Here is a 9,577-nt window from a genome sequence, read left to right as displayed (position 1 = left end):
CTAATGACAGGTACACTCGGGGACCTTAACACGCTGAGTTTTCATGTGGAGAGAAGTGCTGGCCAAAACCTCTCTCTCTCTCTCTCTCTCTCTCTCTCTCTCTCTCTCTCTCTCTCTCTAGAAAGATTCTGGCTCGTGGTTATTTCTCAGTGAAAGAAGTAGCGCTAAATAGCAAGCTCAGCGGGGTGTATATGATGTTATTCTTGAGCCAAAACCAAATCAAACTGCGTCTCTCTCTCTCTCTCTCTCTCTCTCTCTCTCTCTCTCTCTCTCTCTCTCTCTCTCTCTCTCTCTCTCTCTCTCTCTCTCTCTATCTCTCTCTGTACATTAAAGGGAAATAAATTATCAGTGACCGTAGCGCATAATTACAATTCTCAATGTCAAGTGGACACGCTGCGCACTAAATGGAACACTTGAACGAGAGACTCTAGGGAGAAATTGAGGTGCAGTAGCATTACAATGAAACAACACACACTCATACACACGCAAATACACAATAAAAAAAAAGTAACACATAAAAAGTAACTATAAACAGAAAAAAAAACCTAATTCCCGATGAATAAAAGGAAAAAGAATTGTAATGTTGAAGGTATACACAGATTAGCCCCAAAAAATTAAATACTGTAACACACAAGAATAAAAAACGCACAACAACAACAACAATAACAACAACAACAACAACAACAACAACAGCAGCAGCAGCAACGTGACGCAAAAAAGACTAAAAACAAAAGAAAAACAACCCCCCGCAGGACGAAGAAGAGAAAAGAATCGTACAGCTCAAGGCAGACAGATGAGCCAATTACCTCCTTTCCAAGCACCGGAGGGGGAAGAAGAAGAAGAAGAAGAAAAAGAAAAGACCCTACAAAAAAGGACACAAAAAAGAAAAAAAAAGCACTATAACATAAGACATAATATCTAGAGTCAATCAATCAATCTCAGCCCTTGTGGTTCACGCTAATGCCGAGGTGGGAAGACCAGTTAAAGGGACTGACTCACCCAAACCTTCACGCGACGGGCTCTTGTAATACCAAAAAAGAGAGGGAGGGATCCAGAAATGGACGGGACAACACAGGGAGCGTGGGAGAGATTGACAGAAGGGGACGGGTGGTATGACAGAGTGGAAAAAATGGAGGGTGAAAGTGAGGTAAGAAAGAAGGAAAGAAACAGAGGGAGATATGGATGTAGGTCGATGGAAGAGAGGGGGAGAAACGGAGAGAAAGGAAGAGTGAAGGGAGAGACTGAGATAGCGAGTTGGAGAGAAGGAAGAGAAGGTGAGAAAGAGTTGTAAGTCAAAGGAGAGAAAGAGAAAGATGGTATGAAGAGAGGGAGAGAGATTGAGAGAGAGAGAGAGAGAGAGAGAGAGAGAGAGAGAGAGAGAGAGAGAGAGAGAGAGAGAGTGGAGAAAAGAAAGATAAAAGGAGAAAAATGCCTTTTTTTTTTTTTGTAAGAGGCAGTGAACAAGACAATAAAAAAGAACCACTGAGGCTCCAGTCCCTAAATAAAGGTCAAAAGGATCATCCAAAATTGGTGGACGTCTTGAAACCTCCGTCTTGAAAGAGTTTAAGTCACAGGAAGGAGAAAATATAGACGCAGGAAGGGCATGAATGAAATCAAAGGAAAAGAGAGAAAAGAAAAAAAATAAGAGTGAAAAACTCAAGGAAGAGAGAGCAAGATTGCAAGATGGAAAGACAAAAGAGATGAAAAACATAAAACCCGTCATGTGGAAAGCTAACGATGAAGAAAAGGAGAAATACTGAAAAATAAAAAGAAGTCTATATGTATAAATAAAGAAAAAGCTGACTACTCTCCACTCTGCCAGGACGTGAAAATAAGCAAGAAGAAAAGCTGCATGAAAGTGCGGGAGATATATTGTTAAAAAGGCAAAAGTATGCAAGGGTTAAAGAAGAAACATGCAGCGTTCTCTCTCTCTCTCTCTCTCTCTCTCTCTCTCTCTCTCTCTCTCTCTCTCTCTCTCTCTCTCTCTCTCTCTCTCTCTCCGCACCTAAACACCACCTAAAATGAGACGAAACGCATAGAAAATACAAAAATGCACATGAAATTATACAAAAAAAGAGCAACATATTGTGAAAGATACGGAACAGAAGTAAAATTATAGAAAGTAACATTTGGGAAGGCAGAGGGAGCTTGAAAACAGTGATTTTCGGGAGCAGCCGCATGTAAGTCAAACCAAGATGGTGATAAAACTAGGTGAAAATGCTGCCACAAAATATAACACTGATCGCTCAAGAAGATGAAAAGGGGCAGTACACAGAGAGAAAGACCGAGGGAGGGAGAGAGGCAAGGACAATGTTGAAACTGAGATAAAAAAAAAAAAAGGGGGGAGAGGATTTGTGAGTCAGAGATAAAAGATGTAAAAGTAGCGAAGGAAATGTAAAAAAATGTTGGATGGAAAGGAGGGAATAAGAGGAAGAAAGGCGTGAAGGAAAATATTGAAACTGTGATAAGAAAAAAAAGAGCGTATTTGTGAGGGAAGGGAAAAAAAAAAGAAGTAAATGCAAAGTAGCAAGGGGAACGTAAAACGTAGATGAAAAGGAGGGAATGATGGTAAAAGAGAAGAGAAAAAATATTCAAAGTGTGAAAAAGTAAATTGTAAATAGAGATAAAAAAAAAATACAGAATAAAAGGAACACAAACTGTAAATAGGAAAGAAGTAATAAGAAAAATAAGAAAAATACTGGAAGCAAGAGAAGAAAATAGAATATAGTAGACGAGAGAGAGAGAGAGAGAGAGAGAGAGGAGAGAGAGAGAGAGAGAGAGAGAGAGAGAGAGAGAGGAGAGAGAGAGAGAGAGAGAGAGAGAGAATGCAAAAGTAAGATGGAAAGGAGGAAATGGAAGAATGAAACGTGAAGGGAGAGGAAGAAGAGGATGCAGGAAGGAGGCAAGGCAAAAGCTGCGAGGGAAGGGAACACAAGGAGAGAAGCTTCGAAAAAAAAAAAAAAACAAGAACGTGGTACGAATGAACGGAAAAGCAAAAAAAAAAAAAAAAATAGGAGAATGACACTTAAAGTAGGCAGAGGAGGAGGAGGAGGAGGAGGAGGAGGAGGAGGAGGAGGAGGAGGAGGAGGAAAGGGAAGGGGAGAAACAAAGCAGCACCTAAGACACCCATGAATGCCAAGACGCAACCTCATGGCCCCCTAAACCTTGCCCAACGGCCGCCCCACTCCTGACGATGGGAGGCTAAGGGCGTGACACTAAGGCAATGCACAAACCCAACCCACTCAGCCCCTCAGCTCCTCAGACCCTCAGCCCTTTACCCCTTTGTACTGTCCGTCTTCAGCTGCTTGGCTTTGAACAGGGAGAAATGTTCGGATTCGTTTGGTACTTTCTTATTGTCTTTTACTTGAGATGCAAATGAAAAGGAAAGGTTTTATCGCTTGATTTATTGATTTTCTTTTTCCAATGTTCAGTTTCGTGTGTGTGTGTGTGTGTGTGTGTGTGTGTGTGGTGTGTGTGTGTGTGTGTGTGTGTGTGTGTGTGTGTGTGTACACCTTAATTCTTCAAGTTTCACCTTTATTAACACTATTACGAATCACGTACAGAGTAACAGAGGTGAATTGCCTTTCGTGCGTAGGTAAGAGATTAATTTTTAAGGAAGAATACCGAGTTACATCAACATTCAGGCTTTGGTCAACAGTACCCTGCATGCAATTTAATAAACATGGCGGCAATTTCAGTCGTGTTGGTGTTTAAAACGGAAAAAAAAAAAGAAAAAAAAAAACAGTATAGGACAAAAAAAAAAAAAAGAATAGATTACTGTGATTTTTAGTATGCATTCCTATAACACTGGGTGACCCCAGTGGCGGGAGTAGGTCATGAAAAGTCGAGGGTCACACAGGCCACCTCTCACCGACACTGCGAGCCGCGCCACGGTCACCTGCTGGACCTGAAACTACCAAACAAGTATGCCAGCGAGCATGAACTACAATCTGGCTGCAATGCAAAAAAAAAAAAAAAAAGAAAAAGAAAAAGAAAGAAAGAAAAAAGAAAGAAAAAAAGAAAAAGAAAAAGAAAAAAAGTACGTTCGCTTTTTTCTTTTTTCGCCCTTTTCTCACAGGACAGGTCGTTGTATTTTCTATTTCCTTTTTTTTTTATTCACGGTTTTCTTTACGTCAGGACAACTTGTCCCTTGCTAACAGGACGAGGATCAGTAAAGCAGCGTGTTTTCTGAGTCATTTGAAGAAACATCAACAAAGGAAGAAATATCAACAAAGGCGAATCTAGTTACTGCGAGTGCTCTACATAAGACATGCGTAACACTCCACGCCACCACAAACTGCACACACAATGAACTCCACACAGGAAAAAATGTAGAATAACACACAACAAAGCATGCAGCTACAAGGTATTTCAAAAGTCAGGCAACAAGCATCACACCACCAAATTAAAATGGACATGAACAGAACCACACACACAAAATACACAAGCGAATTTCAAGTACAACAATTGAGTAAGAGAGAGAGAGAGAGAGAGAGAGAGAGAGAGAGAGAGAGAGAGAGAGAGAGAGAGAGAGAGAGAGAGAGAGAGAGACTTCACTACACAAAAGAACAAAAGAGTTCAATGAAGTTATTATCCAGATGAGAAGATAAATAGCGATATGAACAGAAACACGCACGTCATGTAAGGTGAAGGAAAAAGAATATCTAGGTTCACAAAAAAAAAAAAAAAAAAAAAAAAAAAAAAATATATATATATATATATATATATATATATATATATATATATATATATATATATATATATATATATATATATATATATATATATATATATATATATAAAGGAAAAAAAAAGGGTACAGACATATGTAATTTAATAAAACAGAGCAGAAGAGAGTAGACACACATTCAACACCAGAATGGAATTAGGCTTGCACAGATGAAGCCTAACAATGCTGAAAAATTTAAACTCAAGAAAAAAACATATTTGATAAGTTATATAACTGAATAAAACATAAAGAAAGAACAAAAACAAAACACATTTAACAACAGAACAAGGTAAACAAAATATTAAGCAGTCTCACAACAAAGAAATAATGCACAAACAAACGAACGAACATGCTAATAGCGGAGTAGAGAACACACACGCTGAACACAAGAACTGGACAAGAAATACTCTGTGGAAATGATAAACAAGGAGAGGACAGATGGAAGGATATCTGAGGCAGCAAATTGAAGACATCCGCACTCTGAACACGTCACTGGGCGGCAGAGAAACACACAAGTAAGATGAAGCCAAACACCAAACACGGGAGAAAGTTGCATGTTCTTTTCACGTAAAATTCCTTAAGCAACATAAACTCAAAAGGCAGCAGACATAAAATTTATCGCGGGCCTGAGGGAAGGCAGGACTATGTGTTGGATGTGCTGTATACAACTTCTCCCAGTGAAACAAAACTTTTCACTCGTAAAATGTTGTGATGGGAGCGAATTCAAGCGGATGCGAAAGGATGCCACCGTCTGCTTCTTCTCCCAATTATAGACTCATGCAAAAGACATGACTTCAGATATGAGCCGAACTCGTGCACCAGTAAATAAGAGTTACGAATAGAGAAAACTGAATAAAACTACCGAATTCACAACAGAAAACCATAGAAAAAGGACGAAAAAACAACAGCATCAACAACTGACTCACTGAAGAATAAAACAGGCAAGGAAATTGAAAGAAAACGAGATATGAATAGCAAACCAAGACCCACAGATGTGAAAACGAGAAAAAAAAGAACAAAAGAACGTTTAAAATACCAATCCACTACCACCGGGGGATAACAGGCTAATATAAAGCACTGAGAGAGGTGGGCAGCGAGGGAGAGCCACGCGGAAGACGCAGAGGGGAGGCTGAAGGGTAAACACAGGCCTCTCACGTCATTCATCTTTACAAACTGGATCTTATTGACGCGGAGGAGGAGGAAGAGGAGGCGAAGGGTAAAGGAAAACACGGAGGAAAGGAAGGGAAACTTTCTTAGACCCCAGCGAGATAAACAAGAAAGTATCCACGCACACACACACACAAGCATAGGCACATGTAGCTCTCTTCTCTCTCTCTCTCTCTCTCTCTCTCTCTCTCTAGGCACTGCACAACACCGCGAGCACGACACTCAAATGAAAACAGAATCACAGGGGCGGGAAACTAACACGGGGGAAAAAAGGGAAAAGCTTAACTAAAGAGATCAGTTAGCCATGGCGTGCATTGTAAAAAGGTGAACTTGAACGTGGGACGCACCAAGTGGAACCATCTCCTCCCTGGGCCGCGTGGGGAGAACAGAGTGCTGTCCCAGTGTCAGGACGGCCAGTACAACACACAGCCGCCCTTTCGCCGCCCACGTCATCACGCCCACGCCAAAAGGACGGTGGGAAATTTCACGTCAGACGGAAATAGTGACTGGACACCAAAAGCAGGAAGAAAGAATAGGAGAGCGAAAGGGAGGAGGGAGAAAAATATATAAGAGGAGGAACGCTCTTGGCGGGTCTCACTTTTTGGTAGCAGCGGTGCAGGACGAGGAAGAAGAGGAGGAAGAGGAGGGAAAGGCGTAACCTCCTTCACCAACAGTAGGTTGAAAAGTCAAATTGACCCTAAATTTAATAAAAACAGTGGTTCTGCATGATGGCAGCCAAGCGTGGCAGAAATGCGCTCATTTGGGATTATATGGAGCTATCAACTCCAGAACAAGCAATATGTTTGGTGTGTAAAGACACCTTGAAGTTCAGTGGAAGCACAACTTCCAACATCTTCAAGCACCTCCGCATAAAACATCCGATTGAGTACGCAGAGCATAAGGAAGAAAATGATCGTGCTGTGGCTGCTAAATCACTAATAATAGCAATCAGAATGGCTACTTATAGTGTGCACCCTTCACCACCCTTCACCTTGCTGCAGTGTGTCTCACTCGACTAGAACTGCACATGTATTTTCATGATTGCATATTTATATCATGGAAATCTTCATAATATATATATATATAGATAGATATAGATAGATAGATAGATAGATAGATAGATAGATAGATAGATAGATAGATAGATAGATAGAGATAGATAGATAGATAGATAGATAGATAGATAGATAGATAGATAGATAGATAGATAGATAGATAGATAGATAGATAGAGATAGATAGATAGATAGATAGATAGAGATAGATAGATAGATAGATAGATATAGATATAGATATATTCTTGGTAAGCGTCATGGGAAACACGTTCTATATCTCGGCAAATTGTAGCCAAAGGGCGAGTGTCGTGATGTTTGTGACAGGTGGAGGGGAATCCTGGATTCTGTCCGTGCTTGGATTCCCTTGCAAGCACCAACGAATCTCGCGCCTGGCAGACAATAGGAAGAATCTCGGGCGCCCGGGGCTTGTTAAGAACTTAAGAGTACATAGGATTCGAGGAGGATTCGAATCCCACGAATCCAACAGGGCAAGTAATCGGATTCGCGATTACTCGCGCTTTATTATTTATCGCGATTATTCGCGATTACTAGAGCTATTTTTGGTGTGTGTGGTTGTCCTCTCTCTCCTCTGTCCTCTGTGTGTGTGTGTGTGTGGGAGGAGAGAGAGAGAGAGAGAGAGAGAGAGAGAGAGAGAGAGAGAGAGAGAGAGAGAGAGAGAGAGAGAGAGATTCCTTACTCTTAAATCTATTGACTACTTACTCCATGGTGTTTAAGCCTACACACACACACACACACACACACACACACACAGATTAGTAAGTACAGACGGTTGCATTGTGTCAGCCTCCGAGGTGCCATTTCTACAAATTATGAATGGTTTAATCTTATTTTTTGCAAACTGTGGAATATTACACTATCTTATAACAAGACAATTGGTATTAAAAAGCATGTAGTTTACCGATAAGCATTACACGACAATGTTACTGCGGTGATCAAAAGTACTCCTGTAAAATGCTACGTGGCATCATCACTCAGCTGTTTTCAAGGTCGCTCGGACTCGTTCCCCCTCCTCCCTTGCTTCTATGATGCCGCGTAGCATTTTACAGGAGTATTTTTAATCACCGCAATAATGTTGTCGTGTAATGCTTATCGGTAAATTAAATGCTTTCTAATGCCGTCTGTCTTGGTATAAGATACTGTAATATTACACAAACTGCAAAAAATAAGATTAAACGATTCGTTATTTGAGCAAGTGGCACCTCCGAGGCTGCACAATGCAACCGTGTGTCCGTCATTTCACAGAGCACACCCGCGAGTCCCGTACATTTTCAACTCCTCTGACGGATAAACAAAGCCTTAAAATGCATATGTGTATAGAACATTTTCTACTTAGAATTACACGTTGTTTCACCTCTTTCAGTCTTTGCAGAAACTCGCGATACAGCCTGTATACCACCAGTGCACATGCTGTTCATTATTTTGTTTCATACACTGACCAGAAACACGTACGTACATATTATATATTTCATTTTTCACAGTCCAGTGTTAATTCCAAAATTCACACTTATAAAGGAAGTAATACAAAATAAATGTGTATATGTATGTGGTTAGGTTTAGAATTCCTGTGAAATTCTTTACAGACAATTTCACGATGCAGTACATCACTCTTAAGAACAACGAGAGAGAGAGAGAGAGAGAGAGAGAGAGAGAGAGAGAGAGAGAGAGAGAGAGAGAGAGAGAGAGAGAGAGAGAGAGGAACATTAATTCTGCCTTGAAGAGTAACCGACACGACTAGTTTGTATAATACTAAATTCACAAGTTTTATATTTTAAGATTAATCGCTTTGTATGCTTGTGTTTTTAGAAGCCTCTCACCTTTCATTTTCCATAACAGAAACGAAACATTAATGATAACATTGCGTCTGAAGTTTTATCAGTTTGTTAACCTGTTGTTTATTGACCGCTTCTTGTGGCATGAGTAGTGTCCTGACCCTTCGCAGTGATAGTGAACATGATGCAGACAACATCGGCACAATGGATAAGACTGTTTCAAGGACACATTCACTGACACATTCAGGAGGCAGCAGTGCCAGTCTAAGCTACATGATATACTAACTATCGTGCAATAAGGAACCTTAACAAAACATCTAAAATCAGTTCTCCCTTAATAACTTATGCATTACAGTAAATGACATACCTTTCAAAGAAAATGCGGAGCTTGCTTGCTTCCATTAATCATTTGAAAACTTATAAATATTTGGTAATTCATTATGGAGGGCAGGCCTGTCGTGGTGAGTCTGAACTTCAGCATTCCTGAACATGAATTTCATAGCCAAAGTGATCTCCAGTGTTGCCTACCGCCACCAGTTAATGTTAAACACACTTGTTATATTGTCTGGAGGAGTTTTTTGGGTAATAAGAAAATCCAATTTGGGAAGTGTGCGTGGTGATGTGAGCAGTGAGCAGTGAGCAGCGCAGCTCACCAGTGACAGCGGCAGCTTCCCACTGACATCGTGTTCTGACAACCAGGGTGTGTACTACTTGTAATTGAATCAGATCACACTGAATTATGTGAGAGGCACAGACATGTTTCACTGTACAGTTTGCAAGTTTCTTGATGTGTTCACAGAAAGTCTACGTGTCTTGCTGACTTGTGGCACATCAAAC

This window comes from Scylla paramamosain, unplaced genomic scaffold, assembly GCF_035594125.1.
Source record: "Scylla paramamosain isolate STU-SP2022 unplaced genomic scaffold, ASM3559412v1 Contig87, whole genome shotgun sequence".
Classification (NCBI taxonomy): Eukaryota; Metazoa; Arthropoda; class Malacostraca; order Decapoda; family Portunidae; genus Scylla; species Scylla paramamosain.
The sequence above is the reverse complement of the archived record's forward strand: the minus strand, read 5'-3'. Positions refer to the sequence as shown.